The 20,534-nt window shown below is 44.8% G+C and overlaps 1 protein-coding gene across 2 annotated transcripts in view; it reads right to left on the bottom strand.

Moving 5' to 3' along the window:
- Positions 1–20,534, bottom strand: part of LOC142796348 (uncharacterized) — a 116,503-nt gene that overhangs the window by 86,259 nt on the left and 9,710 nt on the right. The gene's annotated exons all lie outside the window — the stretch shown is intronic.

Raw genomic sequence — 20,534 nt, 5'->3', positions numbered from 1 at the left:
AGAGGTGGCACACGCACACTTTCTTACGGCTTGCGCTTCGGGTCTACTTCCCACCTTTAACCACCTCGAGTTCATGGTATATACTAGTTCACTGTATTCATGGCACTGCAGCCCAACGCTCGCTAAACCTTTCTAAAACCAAGGTGGTTACGCCCAGCGGGTATAGCGTAGCAGCAATTTCCTGTCAGATAGTGCTCTAGGTACATGCCAATGGCTGATAATGGCAAATGAGAGACAGGAGAATTAGGCTTTTACTTTCTTACGGCTTGCGCTGTGTATCTATTTCCCACCTTTAACCACCTCGAGTTCATTCGTGGTATATACTAGTTCATTGTATTCATGGCACTGTGGCTCAACGCTCGCTATATTTTTCTAAAACTAAAGAGGTCACACCCAGCTTGTAACACGTAGCAACCCTTTGTTGTCAGATAGTGCTCAATGTACATGCCAATGGATGCTAATGGGAATTGCAGCGTGCGCATTAACTAAAAGCCGAATGCTCCTGTCTTTCATTCTCCATTAGCAGCCATTGGCATGTACATTGAGCATTAATTTTTATTGTTGAACAACGCATAAAAGAAATCTCTCACCAGCGCCGCATTGGATGTCAAAATGTTATACTTGTTATGCACTACTACAACGGGTATGAGAGACGAACGGGTGTCGCTATAAGTAGCTTCGCGCCTAAGAAATTGAATTTGCCTAATTCAGAAAGACTATCATCCCCACTTTTCAATGACACCTGGTGGTAAGGTGTCGTATAAATCGTTACGTAATAAAAATGAAAATAGTGTGAGCAACAAAAAGCATTTTTACTGTGCAAGCCTCCGTCGTACTGCAAGTATGACGAATTTATTCAACCTAACAAAATGAAATTTCCTCTACCTGTAGACAAAGTGGTATTCAAGGTTTCTATAAAGATTATATTGAACATAAACTAATCAATATATTCTTTACGCCTCAATGAGAATGATCAGAGTAGTAAAAGGTCGAGTGGTAATGTCTTTTTTTTTTATTTAAAGCAGACCTATAATATTCAGTGGCTAGGTACACTACAATACACTTGTTTTCCATGCGAAGTGGCTTTGTGCTTTGACAAAAACTTGATGAATTATTATTGTGTGATTGCGGCAGTTTATGGCTGTACTCTATTACGCAATACTGATAAACTGACAAAACTATAGAAGCTGACACTCCCAACTCCTATATATTGAAGCAGCAGTTCCCCTTTCTGGAAATTTCTGAAGAGACCATTCTTTTTATCTTCACCAGGGAACCTAAAGACGGCAATAATTTTAGGTAATTATTCTGCGTGCCAGTTCCATAGAAACTCGTTTTTTTTTCTTCTTTTAGATGCTATTTAGCTACAAGTATTGCATGTTAGTAAATGCATATTGTGTCTTTTATCTTCTTGTGCTAACTTGACCACCCAGCCCTTCAAACAAAATTTTCAATTAATAATAAACCTCACAGGTGATTTTCTTTTTGTGGTAGCCCTATCTATGAAATGAAAAATTAAGTTGTTTTATGCTAGTTCCAGCGTTCACCGAAGTGGCGCCACCTGCTTTGCTCCTAAATTCCAGACACCCTTTCGAGAAGATTGCGCTTGCTCGGCACAGAGCGCACTGAGAGCATTCGCGCCAGCCGTCTTACTGATCACAAAATTATCTGAACGAGTGTAGCGTTAGCCTATATCAGCTCTCTTTAGTGCCACGTGCAACGCGTACTTCTGATGAGGCCTTCTTCGAGTCACTCAGTGTCGCAGTTACCAGACATTAAGTTTGTGCGCACCACCCTTTGGTATACATGTATGTTCTTGAACATAACAATATGATCTTTAGTGAGTACTCCAGGTTTTTTTTAGGGACGACGCTCCTTGTAGCAACACTCATTCGTCCCTCGTAGCCGTTGTAGTGTGTAACAAGTATAACATTTTGACTTCCAATGTGGTGCTGGTGAGAGATGTCTTCTGTGCGTTGTTGAGCAATAAATATATTTCTCAATGTACAGGCCAATGGCTGCTAATGGGGAATGAGAGACAGGAGCATTCGGCTTTTAGTTAACGCGCAAGCTGCGATCACCATTAGCAGCCATTGGCATGTACATTGAGCACTATCTGACAAGAAAAGGTTGTAGCGTTATACTTGCTGGGTGTAACCTCCTTAGTTTTAAAAAGGTTTAGCGAGCGTTGAGCCACAGTGCCATGAATAAAATGAACTAGTATATACCATGAATGAACTCGAAGTGATTAAAGGTGGGAAATAGATACGAAGCGCAAGCCGTATGAAAGTAAATGCCGAATTCTCCTGTCTCTTATTTCCCAATAGCAATCATTGACATGTACATTGAGCACTATCTGACAGGAAAAGGTTGCCACGCTATACTCACTGGGAGTAACCACCTTGGTTTTAGAAAGGTTTAGCGAGCGTTGGGCTGCAGTGCCATGAATACAGAGAGTGGTGTTGGACACTTTAAATTTACCTAAAAGAACATAAAGTGTTAAGCCCTGCCTGCTGCACCGAAGTATCTCAGGCTGCCAAATTTAAAAATTAAAAGAAAACATATATAATTTTTTTAATAAAATAAAATAACAGAATAAAAGAAAGGGATGACTACCACCAGGGTAACAACAGCCAAGGGAGCGGATCGGGAAATCAGGGAATTTATTTTGTACTTACCATAAACTAATGTACATTCTATGTGTAACCTTCGTCTTGACTGACAATGATTCTTCTTTTGTTCCAGGTGTAAACTAATTTACATACTATTTTTGTCTTTTTTGATCTTGACTAACAATTATTCTTCTGTTGTCTTCCATTTATATCGGCTTCTTGTACCACTTCGTAGTCTTCGCTTGATGTCTTTCCCATAGAGTCCTCCTCTCTTCTTCACCTGTAATGATCCCCCCCTTTTTTCCCTCCCTCACTAAAGATTCCTCGTCACTGCTCAGGCTCTTACATTGGACGCTTGATTTCATATACACAATAAGTAAGGAATTGATGTGAATTACACATTCATACCCTCTTTGTTGTTTGTTTCCCTTTTTTTTTTGTCTTGTAATTCTCCCTGTTTTTTTCCTTTTCTTTTTTGTTTTTTTTTGCTCTCTCTCTTTTTTTTTCATCCTGTTTTCCTTTTGAGTGATTTTTTTTCTTTTTTACATGGCCTTTTCCTTTCTAGTTTTTTATTCCCTCTCTCTTTTTGCATCCTGTTTTTGTCTTTGGTTTTTTTACAGGACATTTTTTTCCCTTTTTAGACACAAGGATCCCATTGTTGTGACATCGGTAATTTGTGTTAGACCATGGCCGTCCGGGTGAAACACTTTATTAGTATTATTTTCTTTCATTCTCTTTTTTTGTTTTTTCTAGCGAATTCCCAGCTACGAACATGCCACTGGTATTAGGCCTTTCGAGGTTCTCGATTGCCACCAGTGCGAGATATGCGGCTTTTATCGCAATGGGGGATTTTGTCTCATTTTGAAGACTGGTTGTATAGAGTCCAATTGGTGGCCAAAGCCTTCGGATTTCACCTGGTGATGAATACAGTGAACTAGTATATACCATGAAATCGAGGTGGTTAAAGGTGGGAAGTAGACACGAATTGCAAGCCGTAAGAAAGTGTGCGTGTGCCTCCTCTAGTTCAGTCCTTGAAATGTCCGCTGGATGGCGGTGCTTTTATATGAGGAATATATGATGAAAAGATGCGCGATGGTGGTACTTGGAGTGTTGAATAGGTGGACAAACGGACACACAAACAGATGCATGGACGGATGCACGGATGGCTGCACGGACGTACGGACGCATGGACGGACGCAGGAGCAGATGCATGGATGAAAGCAGCGACTGACGCACAGATGAACGTGCAGACGCACGAACAGATGCACGCACGGACGGGCGGCTGGACGCACGAGCGGCCACACAGACGCACGTATGGATGGATGGGAGCAACAACGAATGGACGGACAGATGCTTCGCCCCACTATCCATCATTCACTGCGTGGATAAGTTGCGATCTTTTTAAACCTTCTATGATGGGGCACAACAACTGCCACCCTCTAACTTAAATTTCTTATGGCGCAAAGAGAGGCCTTTTAATGTAGGAATGCAGTGTCTACTCTTCTATGAGTGAGGATCAGCCCTTGTATCATACGGCTGCCTTTCTGTGTGCTATATCCGAGAAAATTATCTGGAATAACAATTTAACATAAAGGGACATTGTTCAAAGAAGTGTGGATGACATCGGTGAAATAAAAAAGCCACTAGTTACGTCTGCCTATTCAAGAGGTTGCCTCAACTGAAATTCCCACCTAGCGCCACATACAAGGCTTTTCGAAGTAACAAGAAGATACCTTCGGTCGAAAGTTCGCGATCTGCAGACACAGGAATCCTTAATTTTTGGACGGCCTAAGCGCATGTGCTGGGCCAAAAAAGAAATCTAAAGATAGACATGCCCTCTCGTAAAGCAAATATTGCTATTAGGAGTCGGCACTCCACGTAGCGTGATTCGTGACATCATCGCTGGCTGCGTTAAATGCCTCTTCCATTGCTTGAAAGAGTGATCGCTGCTGCAATCGGATTGAGTTTGAGGTGGTCCAGAATGGGCCATCTCTCTCAATCGCTAGATAGCGTTCACATTACAAAAAGCCATTGGCAACCTCGGCAACTCGGGCTCTGTCGTCCAGAGCCTTGTTATGCCTACGAGTCCACATCGAACGTCCATGCCTCTGAAAAAGGCAATCTGTGTCAAGGCCAGCACGCGAGCTCACCTGACGCGAACAACTCAACGGTGTCATCACGTGGTGGTGCCTTCCTCACTGGCCAGTCTTACGCAAGGCATGGCGACGTCATTCATCCTTGGCTGCAGCCACGTACAGCTGCTCCGTAATTGATGAGAATGACGCGGCCCAGCGGAGACCCCATTGGAGGATTCTGACATCACGACCAGCGGCACTTCTGGTTGGACATTTGGTTACTCAAAGAATCCACCCGGTGCACATAAAAAAAGCCCTGCGGCGCGTCGCGAGCAGTTGACTTATGTGTGAAAGAAGAGAGCTCCGCTCTTCGCGTCTCAAAAGCGTCGGCCCCTGTGTCGAATTTGTAACGCCTCTGTATCTATACTGTACATAAACCTTGTTAACTCACCGTCGTCTCGTCCGCTCGTCTATGAGCTCTGCGCAAAAGCAGTCGCGAGCTGAGAAACCTACGCTATCAAACGGCTGGTGACCTTCCCGGCGGAGTTCAATGCAATGGCATCTTCGGGACCGCGTTGGCGTCGGCCTCTTTCGTAACAGTGGTTGGCAGCTGCGGGATCGGCCAGCTTCAGCGACATCGATGCGGTGAGTGCCTGATGTGTTCCCCTCAGGTCACCAGACTACTCAAGCTCAGGTTATAGTAGTTTTAGAGAAGGGCTGTGTGAAGCATTGGCGAGCGAGCTTTGATTGTTTCAAGCCAAGTCAGAGCGCTTTGAAACCAATGTCAATGCAGAGGGTGTAAACACGACAGTGCTAAAAAGTTGCTTGCGCGTCTTGCTAGTAGAATTATAGTGGGTACGGCAAGTAGATTCTTAACAGGGGAAACAGCAAGAGGCTAGTGTGAACGATGGAGAACCTTGAAGTGAAGGAACTCATCGAAATTTCTGAGGAACTTGGCCTTTCTTTGGGCCGTGCAAAACGAAAGCAAGCGATCCTCAAGAACATGAAGGATGAACGAGTGTCGGCTGAGGAAGTCGATGAGGCCTGGGTGGATATCAAAGCACGCCGTGAGGAGGTCGAAAGGCTCTCGAACCTGAAGTAGCTGAAAGACGAGAACGCCGTAAGGAAGCCGAGAGACAGGAGCGTCTTGAGTTGAAACGAATAGAATTGGCAATCCTACAGTGTTCGCAGGTGCCTAGCGTAGCTTCTGGGACAGTTCAGGCCAGCGGTCGGAGGATTCGCGACCAACTGCCACCGTTCGTAGTAGGCGAGGACATGGCGAAGTATCTCGTCAAGTTTGAACACGTCTGCGAGCGAAATGCTTTGGAGCGGTCTCTTTGGGCGCAGAACTTGTTAGCTCTTCTTCCCGGCGAAGTGTCCGACGCGATAACTTGCTTGTCGAGGGAAGCGTTTGAGAGCTATGACGAGGTTAAGGAAGTGCTCTTGAGACGTTATAAGTTGTCACCCGAGGCTTTCAGGCAAATGTTCCGGTATGCTAAAAGGGGGAATGAGTCACACGTTGACTTTGCGTTTCATCTCAAAGCCGATTTAATTGAACGGCTCAAGGGCAAAAGTTTTTATAACGACCACGATAAAGTGGTAAAATGCATTGCATTGGAGCAATTCTACCGCTTCATCAAGGAGGATGTCAAGCTTTGGCAGCAGGACAAACTTGGTGAAGTGCAGCTAAACAAGGCAGCAGAGCTAGCTGAGGAGTATTATACTCGCCGAAAGTCACATAGCAGGGCAGTGTGCGTTGAAAGGATGAAAGAAAAGAGGGCTTTTAAACGAAGTATGATCAACGGAAATCCGCTCTGCACCGTAATTTCCAGAGGGACCCGTTTTTTACGAAGGACACTGTAGGGGAAGGGCAAACGGAAGCGGAGAAATCGAGTGACGTTCCTAAACAACGCGCTGATACCACACGGACGTTTGATTCACGGAAGCCGCTAATCTGCTACAACTGCAAAAAGGAAGGGCACATGGCGATAAACTGTAAGCAAAAGTTTGCTTTTGCAACAATCCGAGAATCGGGAAAGAACATACGGTTGTTAGAGCCGTATCTCCAAGAAATTAGTGTGAATGGGAAAACGTGTCAAGCACTTCGAGACTCAGCGGCAACCATGGACGTTGTCCATCCTTCTTTGGTGTCTCCGGATGACTTTACAGGAAAATGCGGGTGGATCAGGCAAGTCGCCGAAGAGCAGAGTGCTTGCTTACCAATCGCTCCAGTTGTCATTGAAGGCTTGTTCAGTAAGATTCACACCGAAGCAGCTGTGTCTGCCGCGATTCCTGGTCTTTTTCTTTATCTTTTCTCTCACCACTCAGAGCAGCTTGTGAAACAGCAGGGTAAATCATTCTTCCCCTACTTAGCGTGCATGGCCCTCATGCGATTGCAAGCGCGGAAGCTTTCGCAGGAGCTTGATCTTGTTCAATGCGGTGAACCATCAAGTGACCTTGGCGGTGAGTCGACGGAACCTCAGAGAGGAAATTCTCCGTGTGAGTCATGTGAGCAGTCACTTGAGCGGCCCGTCGCCGAAGCGACTGGCACGGTTTCTGTAGCAGGGGGAGACGACATGGTGCCATTGAGTCAGAGCCAGAGGGGTGCAACGCTCTCGCCTGTAGCGGAAAGTTGAGGTAAGCTGTCGAGGATTGATCGAGAGACGCTCATTCGAGAGCAGCGTGAGGACCTCTCGATTAAAGCGCAAATGGAAAGCGTAAACTTGGAAAAAAAGAAAAAGAATGTTTCTTTTCTTGTGAAAGCAGGGCTCCTGAATCGGAGCTACACAAATGTGCAGGGTCACAAGTATGAGCAGCTCTTGGTGCCACAAAAGTATCGTCGCCAATATTGGAACTGGCGCATGAAAACGCACAGGCAGGGCATTTCGGCATAAAAAATACCAAGGCTAGAGTTTCGCTTGAGTTTCATTGGCCGAAATGCTGGAAGGATATCGAAGACTTTGTACGCTCATGCGACACTTGTCAGAGAGCGGGGAAAACGACGAAATCAGTGGAAGGCACCCATGAAGCTTGTGCCAATTTTCACAGAACCTTTTCGCCGCCTAGTAATTGATATCGTCGGGCCATTGCCAGAGTCAAGGCAAGGTTGTCAGTGCTTCCTGACGGCTCTCTGTGTAGCCACAAAATTTCCGGAAGCGATACCGCTTAAGGAACTTAATTCCCTTCATGTCATGGATGCACTGCTATCTATACTTGCACGCGTCGGATTTCCTTCTGAAATCCAATGCGACAATGGTAGTGTCTTCACCAGCTGCCTTACGTCTACCTTTATGGATAAATGTGGAATAAAAGTTGTGCACAGCTTGATCCATCACCCGCAATCTATTCCGGTAGAGCGTATGCATTCCGTTCTGAAACGGATACTGAGAGCTCTTTGCTATGAGCACAAATGTGACTGTGAAGTGTGTATTCCTCCTGCTATGTTCGCTTTGAGATCAGCTCCTCATGAGAGCACTGGTTTTAGCCCTGCAGAGCTTGTGTATGGCCGGAGTTTGAGAACACGACTGTGAATGCTATGCGAGTCCTGGGAGGGATTCGATGAGGACCCTAATATAGTTGCGTATGTTCTAGACCTCCTTCAGAGGCTTGGAAAAACGAAAGATCTAGTGGAAAGCCACATGAAGGCTTCACAAGTGTTGTCGAAGGAGTACTACGACAAATCGGCGAAGAAGCGCGCTCTTGAAGTAGAAAGTCTGGTAATGCTGCTGCAACCGTCCAAAAAGAACAACCTTGAGGTTCATTGGGAAGGGCCCGCCAAAGTAATATCGAAGCTTTCTGATACCAATTATAAAGTGAAATTAGGAAGGCGGCCGAACAAAATTTACCACAGTAACTTGATGAGGCCATACGTTCAACGTCAAGCGGTCGTAAATCGGCTGTTCAATGCTTCAGAGGAAGAGGGAGCAGACATTTTGAGTTCTAGTGATGTAATCGAAAGGGCATCGGAGGTAATCTTGAAGCAGTTGAACCTAGAGCCTAGGTTAAGTGAAGTCAGGAAGGAGGACCTGAGAAGGATTGTTTCCGAGTTTGAAGACGTGTTTTCAGACCGTCCCGGAAATACGACGGTGATCGAACACGATATCGAGCTAACTTGTAAGGAGCCAATCCGTAGCAAGTCGTATCGTTGTTCCTCTGTGCAAAAGCAGATCATGAAAGAGGACATCAATAAAATGCTGGAATCGGGAGTCATAGTACTGGGCTAGAGTGACTATATACATTCCCTCTAATATTGGTTCAAGTGCCAGGAAAAGATCCGAGGCCATGCATCGATTATATAGGCGCCTTAATGCCATAACTCGAAACCAAACTTTCCCGATACCAAACCTACAGAAGAAGGTGGAAACTGTGTCACAGTCCAGATATATTTCCATGCTAGACCTCGTGCGAGGGTATCGGCAAGTCCCCCTTACGGAGCGTGCTAGCCGCAATGCCGCATTTGTTTCTCCATTTGAAACGTATCATCCACTTAAGCTGAGCTTTGGATTGAAAAATGCGCCCTTTTGTTTTTCAGGCTTAATGGATCGCGTTCTTAAAAGCCTCTCTGAGTTCGCTCTGCTGCATCTTGACGATGTCGCCATCTTCTCCAACAACTGGGAAGAACATGTCAAGCATTTACGCGTCGTGCTGAACAGGTTGAAAGAGGCTGGCCTTACCGTGAAACCTACTGAATGTCAGCTAGGGTGCGGCAAGGTGTCTTACCTGGGACGCGTTGTGGGGCGTGGTCGGCGTAGACCTTCAGAAATTAAGGTAGCCGCCGTCATGAACTATCCACGACCAACCACAAAATCTGAGATAAGGGCATTTTCGGGCCTGGCTGGATACTAGCGAGTTAAAGTAGTATGGGACTCAGAAAAGGAGAATGCAATTTGCCAGCTAAAACAGGCCCTAAGCGAAAAACCCGTTCTCATGGCGCCCGATTTCTCTAAGAGATTTGTGATTCAATGCGACGCGAGTGATCGGGGCAGGGGAACCATATTGTGCCAGGAAGACAGAGCTGGTAATGGAAGGCCAGTTTTATATTTGAGCCGAAAACTCAGTGGCAGGGAAGAGGCATACAGTACCTCTGAAAAGGAATGCACTTGCCTCGTGCGGGCCGTTCAAATGCTAGCCTGTTATGTCTCTGGTTCGATGTTTGTGGTCGAAACAGACCACTGTCCTGTAACCTGGTTAAATAACATGTCGCCTAAAAGTGGCCGGTAATTGAGGTGGAGCATGATACCCCAACAGCACAACTTTGACGTTCGTTAGAGAAATGGAAAGCTAAACGCTAATGCAGACGCATTGAGCCGTGTGTTTAGTTAGTACCTTCTCCACCTTTCGGTTTCTCGCAGGCAATTCGGGGCAAAAGTTTGTCCTCATCATAGCCTTAGCTGAGTGCTCTCGTCCAGAGTGATCTCAACAAGCCAACTTTATGTTCTATTCTATTTCGTTATGTTGTTGTACGTGTAAAAGTTTGAATTCTCGAATTTAGAGTCTTTTGTCCCACATGTGTCTCTTGGTGTAGCCGGAATGAAATTTCGATATACACACAGCATGGTATACGATGTACTATACTTTGTCTGGTGTTCCGTTGGGTGACTGAGGGCACTTGCTTGTGTTGTGTGTTGTCTGTTGTCGAACCGTTCTTGACAAGTTGCAGAACCATCGACAAGTGCTGAGAGCAAAAATCGTCAGAAGAAACGAGCGAAGCTGGACGGCAAGTTGTGGCGACAAGCCAGTGGAGCTGGGAACCGTCCTCAAGTACAGGATGTGTTCACGGAACGAAGTCTGGAGCTGCATTCTCCCCATGACCCTGGAGGTAAACCTGGAGGGACCCAGCGAACGAGCGCGCCCAACATCCGAGCCACGTGGAAGCAGCTTGTCTTTGCTGCGTATTGTCTGGCGGCGGGGGTGCTGTTACACCTGGTAGTCCACACTGAGCGCCGATGCCTCTGCAAAGGCAATCTGTGTCAAGGCCAGCAGTCGAGCCAGCCTGACGCAATCAACTCAATGGCGTCACCACGCGGCGGCGCAGGTCTGTCACGCACCTGCGAGCTCGCTCAGCCCGTCGAAGCAATCGGCGCCTTCCTGTCTGGCGAGTCTTACGCAATGTGTAGCGACGTCACTCGTCCTTGAGTGCAAGCACACACAGCGGCTCCGGATTCGATGAGAATGGCGTGGCCCTGCGGCGACCCCATTGAGGATTCTGACCTCACGACCAGCGGCGCTTCTCGTTGGACATTCGGTTACTCAAAGAATCCACCCGGGGCAAATAAAAAGCCGTGCGACGTGGCGCGAGTAGTAGACCTATGTGTCAGAAGAAAGAGCTTGGCTGTCCGCGTCTCTAAGCTGTCGGCCGCAGTGCCGGATTTGTAACGCCTCTATGTATTTGCTGTACATAAACCTTGTTAACTCACCGTCGTCTCATCCGCTCGTCTATCAGCTCTGCGCAGAAACAGTCGGGAGCTGAGAAACCTACGCTACCAAACTGCTGGTGACCTTCCCGGCCGAGTTCGAAGTAGTGGCGCCTTCGGGGCCGTGTTGGCGTCGCCGTCTTTCGTAACAGTGGTTTCAGCGGTGAGATTCGTGACCCCCTTCGTAACGTCGTCGGAGGCGCGCTTCGTAACAGCGGTTATGAAAGGTGGGAACTAGACACAAAGCACAGGCCATGAAAGAGTGCCCACGTGCCGCTTCTCTGGGCCAACCGTGCCACCACTCGTTTAGTCCATGGAATGTCCGCTGGTGGCAGCACTTCTATATGATGGATATATGAGGAAACGATGCGAGATGGTATTACTTATAGTGTTCACTAGACGGACCTGCGGATGAACAGAGACACGGATGGACGGATACACAAACACATGCACTACGGAGGCACGCGTGGATGTTTGGGTGGGCACAAAGACGGTTTCATGGACGAGCGCACGGGCGGACGCATGAATGAAAGCGCTGACTGACGCTTCGCCGCCTCATCATCGTGCACTTGTTGGTTATGCAGTGATTTATTTCAAGCAATAGAAAATGCATTTAATGCAGTCAGCGCTGACACGCTATTAGGAGTAACCAGTTTCTTGTAGCAATACTAGCTTAAAGCAACATGTCTTATAGCAACATGTCGTCGTCGAAATCATTACCTAATAGAATAGAAGATAGTGTGAGCAACAAAAAGCATTTCCTCTGTGCGAGCCTCCGTCGTACTGCAAGTATGGCGAATTTATTCAACCTAACAAAATGAAATTTCCTCTACCTTTAGACGAAGTGGTATTCAAGGTTTCTATGAAGATATATTGGACATAAACTTATCAGTATTTCTCTACGCCTCAATGAAAATGAGCAAAGTAGTAAAAGATCGAGTGGTAATGTCTTTTTTTTTTCTTTTCAAAGCAGACCCGTAATATTTAGTGGCTAGGTACACTACAATACACTTGCTTTCCATGCGAAGTGGCTTTGTGCTTTGACAAAAACTTGATGAATTATTATTGTGTGATTGTGGCAGTTTATGGCTGTACTTGGTTACGCAATACCGATAAACCGACAAAACTATAGAAGCTGATACTCCCAACTCCTATATATTGAAGCAGCAGTTCCCCTTTCCGGGAATTTCTGAAGAGACCATTCTTTTTATCTTCACCAGGGAACCTAAAGACGGCAATAATTTTAGGTAATTATTCTGCAGGCCAGTTCCATAAAAACTCATTTTTTTTCTTTTAGATGCTACTTAGCTACAAGTATTGCATATTATTAAATGCATATTGTGTCTTTTATTTTCTTGTGCTAACTTGACCACCCAGGCCTTCAAACAAAATTTTCAATTATTAATAAACATCACAGGTGTTTTTTTTTTTGTGGTAGCCCTATCTATGAAATGAAAAATTAAGTTGTTTTATGCTAGTTCCATTGTTCACCGAAAGTGGCGCCACCTGCTTTGCTCCTACATTCCAGACACCCTTTCGAGAAGATCTTTCGAGAAGCGCTTGCTCGGCACAGAGCGCACTGAGAGCATTCGCGCCAGCCGTCTTACTGATCGCAAAATTATCTGAACGAGTGTAGCGTTAGCCTATATCAGCTCTGTTTAGTGCCACGTGCAACGCGTACTTCTCATGAGGCCTTCTTCGAGTCACTCGGGGTCGCAGTTACCAGATATTAGGTTGTGCGCACCACCCTTTAGTATGTATGTATGTTCTTAAATGTAACAATATCGTCTTTAGTGAGTAACCCGCGATTTGTTGCCAAATCTTGAGCACGTCTCTGAATAACCCTTCCGCGGCAAATACCATCACTAACTTGAACGTTCATGAGCGGCTGCTCTTGCTAATTCTTTTGTTAGCTGGCACGATAGCGTCCGAAGGAGCAGTGTGACTGTCTTTCGTTACTCAGCACATGAGTGGTGCAGCCGTCCTCATATATAAGATACACAATAAGTACAGAGAGCATTCACTGTGAGTGTCAGGCAGTGAAAGCGACAGATGGCGTTGACGCGGTCGACGCGTGATGGCGATGTCGCTGGCGGCACATTTTAGCCTTTGGTGTGGCTTCTAAGGCCTTAATAATGTGTCAGAAGACGTACAACTGATACATTGCAACAGTCGTTGTTATTTTATGAAGAGAATAGACGTACTGATCAAATTTCGGAAGTGCGCCTTGTGGACTTGTATCCCACACAAATTATATCGCCCAAAGAATGAGCCAGTGTAAGGATGAACTAGCCTGCCACATCACGTGATTACTTCGTGAGAGCTGCACTCACGGATATAAGACTTCACACGAAATAGCAAATAAACTATTAACTGATTTGACACGTGTGTGTGAGGTTCCTATACGATGCATGCACCCAACGACTCGAAGGCATGCACGCTTTGCATAGCTGCCCTAGCATCGTGGGTCGCCCGGCTGATGGGCTAATGTAAAAGCCACCTAGAGAAATTAGATCTGAAATATGCGAGCACGCAACAAAAAGCAATGGAGAGTACCAATCCTTGTTTGAAATGCCGCACTCCAGATCTGTTATTTCAAAACAGCAACGCAAAAGATTTGAAATTTCGCAATCATAAATATGAGCGTATTTTCGCGTACTGTCTAAGCGCACTCAAACAAGTCGACACATACTAGTCGACAAGAAGAACACAAAAGTATGTGTTGTTCACACACACAAAAGAAAAAAAAGAACGCCCAAACAGAAGCGTTCATGAAACCTGAATGAGAGATCGCGACATTCTGCACAAGTACTGCGACTTGTCTACGGCATTAGAACAGGCATTGAATTGAGCAAACTCCGAACCACACACCTAATGAGAAGCGAGCAACCTACTTCACAAAGTAGATTTGGAATTGCTGCCCTGCAGTTCACACTTCTGATGCTATGTAACCCTGTCTTTTGTCACAACACGCTGCAGCATGTTAGCACATGCTAGCATGTCAGCACATGCTAGGTGTGATAGTTGCACCTGTCGGCTTATAAAAAATGACAGTCTTTCTTGGGTACCTTCGACGCAAAAATTTTGGTCTATCTGTCTGTCTGTCTATACATTTGTCTGTTTGTCCACCCTTACCGGCATAGGGTACTTGAAACGGCAGACCCCATCCGTAGCGACCACCAATGTTGCTCAAGGTTGAGCATTCATGCTTGTGCAATTGTCAATTAAGAAGCAATTATTGCACATGTCTGGGGCACCATAACAACACTTATATATTCTGCATATGCACCTCTTACTAGAAAACGCATACATGAGTAATTTTAGGGACCGTAGCGCTTATCACGCTGCGCTTACCATGCAACGCTTGCACGGAATGGGGAGTGTTTCTAACGCTTTGCTAAGACGAGATGGCGATGGCACCTACCCGTCGCCTCGTGTTCTACAGCTTATCACCTCTGAGACGGGCGCACACGGCCACGTGCTTTGTTTTCCAAATGAAACTACCAGATGGCGTTCAAGTCTCACGTGTGACGCGACTTGATGCACTCGTTCGCCTCTGCTGCACGCTCGAGGCGCTCTAACGCAGCGCCTCCAGAATACCATTCACTAATTTTCTTTGCAGAACATCAAATAAATGTTTTGTTCACTCTCTCCACACGCAAGATAGTGTCTTTCGACGACATTTGCAGATTACATGTAGATACAGGGCCAATCTTTGTTTTTGGAGCTCTTCCCAACTGAAACTGAGACTGGTTCATAATGAGGATCCTGTAATTGTTTATAGCAGCACATCTCCGATAAATAGCGTGCCATGCAAAAAAAATGCAAGTGCAGTATTTTTGTCAGTATCCTCTTGAAAAAGAGCCATGCGGCAGCAGGGCACTAATAATTAAAAACTCTTCCTCACACGATATATCAAGCACTTACCAGCTACATGCACTATTTCAAGAAATTCAACGTCATTCCTGCAGTGAAGGCAAGAAGCTTTGACGAACAGATTGTAAGCACTTTGAGAGATTTTCCTTTGCCTGACATAGAATCAAGGAGTTGGCTGGCTGCATAACAACCAATTATTTGGGTGAAAGTGCTGGTCTTCACAACACCCTGGCCCTTCTTTAGCATTGACAGTAAGCACCTGTATCATCGAAAGGATGTTGAAGGTCGACATCTAGCTGGGTTACAGTACTGGCAGAGACAAGTTCAGCTTTGGAGAATAACTTATAGAAGTGTTCGTGTTCTAAACCTTAGAATCACAATAATATTACGAGACAAGCCCTAGAAATTGTAAGAAAATGAAAAACAGTAGAGGATGGTATGAGGATAATGAGTATCTGAATATCACAACAATTGAAGATGGCAGTATTTGCACACTGAAATGCTGTTGCCTTTGCTAAGCTGAGATGGTCACCAAGCTACTGCAGACCCATGACCAAATTCACTAGCATATAGCATAATCCCAGAATTAGTTCAAGATGGTGCCCCTAGAAGCTTAGACGGTGCAAACAATTCAGTAAACACTCGTTGATATGTCCTGCAGGCAACATGTAAAAGACGTTGAACCAGATCATATAATCTATGCCTTTCTTATTGCTTTACTATATATCAGAATCAGCACAACAGGCATTTAAACATGCAAGGTATCACACGCAAGAACCACAAAGCCACATAGACCATGCTAACAGGACGAACAATTCAGCTGACATACCCAAAAGAAGTTTATGACAACGATATACTGATTAAACTTTTTGTGGAGGCAGGAATGCTAATGTCTAGATCAACGAATACATAAACACTACTGTGCATACCACCAATGCTCTCAACAACAGTAAAAAAAGTAATCGAACAGATTGCTGAATGTTGACTGAGTGAATGCTTTGAACAGATATCTGGTGACCAGCATAGTAGGCAAAGCTTTCCTGCAACATTCTGCAGAAGGAAAGCTATAAGGACATTGTGGCTGCAGCCACAACCTCAGAGAAATGCATGTGAAAAATCGCAAAAACAAAATCTGCGAAGCTGACGCGATCGTCATCTTACATGGAAAATATTTAGCACATCCGATTCATGCGAGCACGGACCATGCAATTTCTTCAGCTTGTACTCCCCATGTGCTATCTAGAGTGATGAAATTTGGAGTGTTCTTTGAGCAAGGTGTGGAAGCGGCCTAGTTCATATTCCATAATGTATCATGGCACAAACAAAAAAGAGCACAGAAAAAAAGAAAGAAAAAGACAAGCACTGGCTTATTGCATAAAAATTGCACAGAAAAAAGAGAAATAAGCAAGCACCGACTTACAACTGGTATTTTCAACTACAACACACAAAGATATGCCTGGGACATGTGATCACAACCATACTTGTCGTAGCATGAAGCCGATGAAACAAACTAAAACCAATAAGCTGGAAAAATACACCGGAGTAACGCATGCAAGAGAGTTTATGTAAACTAGACCTTTTTTTTGTTAGTGCATTGGAGGGCTTGTTAACGTGGATTACATGAGCTACTGCCACAACCAAATGATGATTCTTTCGATACTAAGATTAGGGGTCAACACTGTTGCTTCATGAAATAAAGACACGCATTGGCATTTCACAAAGTGAGCTCCCAGAATACCAAGAATGTAAATCAAGAAGTGCAAAAAAAAGTGTTGTTTTATGAAACAAAGGGATGCATTAGCATTGAGCAGATTCACCCACCTGAGAACCATCACAGTGTTGACCAGTCACTTTAACAATAGCAACAAAATCATTGTTGACACATCATCATCATCAGCCTGACTACGTCCACTGCAGGACAAAGACCTCTCCCATGTTCCACCAGTTAAGTCGGTCCTGTGCTTGCTGCTGCCAATTTATACCCGAAAACTTCTTAATCTCACCTGCCCACTTTACCTTCTGTCTCCCCCTAACCCACTTGCCTTCTCTGGGAATCCAGTTAGTTACCTTTAATGACCAGCGGTTATGCTGTCTACACGCTACATGCCCAGCCCATGTCCATTTCCTCTTCTCGATTTCAACTATGATATTCCTAACCCCCATTTGTTCCCTTATTCACTCTGCTCTCTTCTTGTCTCTTAAGGTTACACCTACCCTTTTTCTTTCCTTTGTTCGCTATGTCGTCCTCAATTTAGGCTGAACACTCTTTGTAAGTCTCCAGGTTTCTGCTCCGTAGCTAAGTACTAACGAGATGCAGCTGCTATATACCTTCCTCTTGAGGGATAGTGGAAATCTACCTGTCACAATTTGAGAGTGCTTGCCAAATGTGCTCCACCCCATTCTTATTCTTCTAGTTACTTCAGTCTCGTGGTTCGGCTCCGCATTTATTACCTGTGCTCAGTAGACATAGTCTTTTACAACTTGAAGTGCACTCTTACCTATATCGAAGCGCTTCTCTCTTAAGAGGTTGTTGTACATTAATATCGTTTTCTGCTGATTAATTTTAAGACCTACTCTTCTGCGCTCCTTGTATAACCCTGCATTGCTGAGTAACTCGAGGGACGAATTGCAACTCATGATTACAATATCATCGGAGAAGCGCAGGTTACTAAGGTACTCTCCATTAACTCTTATGCCTAACTGTTCCCATTCTAGGCGTCTGAAAACCTCCTGTAAGCACGTGGTAAATCGAATCGGAGAAATTGTGTCCTCCTGCCTTACATCCTTCTTGATTGGTATTCTGTCACCTTCTTTATGAAGCACTATGGTAGCAGTTGATCCCCTGTAGATTTCTTCCAGGATGTTTATATATACTTCATCGACATCCTGATTCCACAGAGTCTGCATGACTATTGATATTTCTACTGAATCAAACGCCTTCTCGTAATCAATGAAGGCTATGTATAGTGTTTGGCTATATTCTGATCATTTCTCTACTACCTGGTTGATAGTATGAATGTGGTCGATCGTTGAGCAGCCTGTTCGAAATCCTGCTTGTTCTTTTGGTTGATTGAATGCTAATGTATTCTTTACTCTGCTAGCAATTACCCTTGTAAATAGCTAGTATACAATGAAGAGCAAGCTGATCGGCTTGTAATTTTTCAAGTCCTTGTCATCTCCTTTCTTGTGCATTGAGATAATGTTAGTATTCTTCCAGGACTCTGGTACTCTTTCTGTTAGGAGACACTTTGTAAACAGGGGTCGCTAGTTTTTCTAACACAATCTGTCCTCTATCTTTCAGCAGATCTGATGTTACCTGATTTTCACCAGCAGGTTTGCCTCGCCTCTTTTCATGCTCTCCAAAGCTTTTCTGACTTCTTCTATTATCACTGATTGGGTGTCACCTGGGTTACTGCTTGTTCTTATAGTATTAAGGTCATGATTATCCCAGCCACTGTACAGATCTCTGTAAAAATCCTCCGCTATTTTAATTATCCTCTCCATATTGGTAGTTATTTTGCCTTCTTTGTCCCTTAGAGCATACATCCAATTTTTGCCTATCCCAAGTTCCCTCTTCACTGCTTTGACACTCCCTCCGTTTTCAGAGAGTGTTCAATTCTCTCAATGTTATACCTTCTTAGACAAGATACATTACGCCTATTAATCAACTTCGGAAGCTCTGCCAGTTCTTTTTGTCTGTTGTACATAAAACTTTCATGCTTTGACGCTTCTTAATTAGATTATTCGTTTCCTTGGAAAGCTTGCGAGTGTCCTGTCTAACTGCCCTGCCTCCAACTTCCACTGCAGACTCGATAATAATACTCATCCGATTATCATTCATTGTATCTACGCTAAGGTTGGTTTCCTCACAAAGAGCTGAGTACCTGTTCTGAAGCCAGACTCTGAATTCCTGTACTTTCCCTCTCAGTGCTATCTCATTGATTGGCTTCTTGCATATAAGTTTGTGTCGTTTGTTGTTGAAGTCTAGGCAAATTCGAGACCGTACCATTCTATGGTCACTGCTTCGTACCTTGCCAATCACTTCCACATCATGCACGATGCCTCGGTGTGCACTCATTATAAAGTCTATTTTGTTCTTATTTTCGCGTTTAGGGCTCCTTCATGTCCACGTAGGGTTTCCTTGTTTTCAGTAGAAGGTATTCAAAATCCGTAAATTATCGCATTCTGCAAACTCTACTAGAAGCTCTCCTCTGGCATTTCTAGTACCGATGCCATAGTCTTCCACGGCCTGGTCTCCAGCCAGCTTCTTCCCTACTTTTGCATTAAAGTCTCCCATCAGTATAGTATACTGTGTTTTTATCTTACTCATTGCCGATTCCACGTCTTCACAGAAGCTTTAAACTAAAGCGTCATCATGGCTGGATGTAGGCGCGTCAGCTTGTACCACCGTCAACTTGTATCTCTTATTGAGTTTAATTACGATACCTACCACCCTTTCATTATTGCTATAGTATTCCTCTATGTTGCCAGCTGTGTTTCTGTGAATAAAGAACCCCACTCCCAGTTCTCTTCTGTCAGCCAAGCCCAAATAGCAAAGGACGTGCCCGTTCTGTAGTGCTGTATAGGCCTCGTCTGTCCTCCTAACCTCACTGAGACCTATTACATCCCATTTAATGCCCTCTAGTTTCTCGAACAGCACAGCTAGACTTGCCTAACTAGATAAGGTTCTAGCGTTAAACGTAGCCAAGTTCAGGTTCCAATGGCGGCCTGTCCGGATCCAGAGATTCTTAGCTCCCTCTGCTGCGTTGCAGACCTGACCGCCGCCATGGTCAGCTGCTTCGCAGCCGCTGGGGACTGAGGGCCGCTAGTACTTGACTGAGGGCCGTGAGTACTGAATCGTTGATACAGGTTCTATTAGATATTGCTACTGCCTCAACAAGTCCTTCATTGCACTAACTAAAATGAAACTAGTAGCTCCCTAAAATGGCCTGCACTTGATACTCTTGTGTAGTTCTGCTGCCTTTTTGTTTTGCTTGGATAGATATGGCTGCCAAAACATGTGCTGGGTATGTGCTGTGCAGAGAGTGTCAAAACATGTGCTGTGCAGAGAGTGTCAACTTTCAATAATTATCAGGCAGTAGCTATTTTGTGAACAGTACCCAAGAGCTCTGCCATATCAGTAAAATCATGTTCTGAAAAAGTTTACACTAAACTAGCCTCAAAATGATATGGTACAATTCAATTGAGTATCTCACACAGAAATAAAAACTAGCTAATGTCACAGAAGTTTGGAGCTGTTTTAGACACTTTCCCGACACACCTGTTGAGCCAGTCACATGACAACTACTGTGGCCAACAATGCAGATTCGCTTCCCAAGTTCAACTAGCATGTGCAGGAACTAAGCTCCACCAGCGCAACTGCGGAACTCACCGAGTATTGACACAACTTTGCTGCTCTGTAACCCCCCGCTTTCAAACATTGCCCTTATGCCCCATTGCCAAGCCAATGAAAGCTATGATACCGACAGATTTTCAGTCTGCCGAGATTCACGCAAAAAAAATGGACAGGTCTTGGATGGAGAACAGCATGCATATGG

This window comes from Rhipicephalus microplus, chromosome 2 (genome assembly GCF_043290135.1).
Source record: "Rhipicephalus microplus isolate Deutch F79 chromosome 2, USDA_Rmic, whole genome shotgun sequence".
Classification (NCBI taxonomy): Eukaryota; Metazoa; Arthropoda; class Arachnida; order Ixodida; family Ixodidae; genus Rhipicephalus; species Rhipicephalus microplus.
The sequence above is the reverse complement of the archived record's forward strand: the minus strand, read 5'-3'. Positions and strand labels throughout refer to the sequence as shown.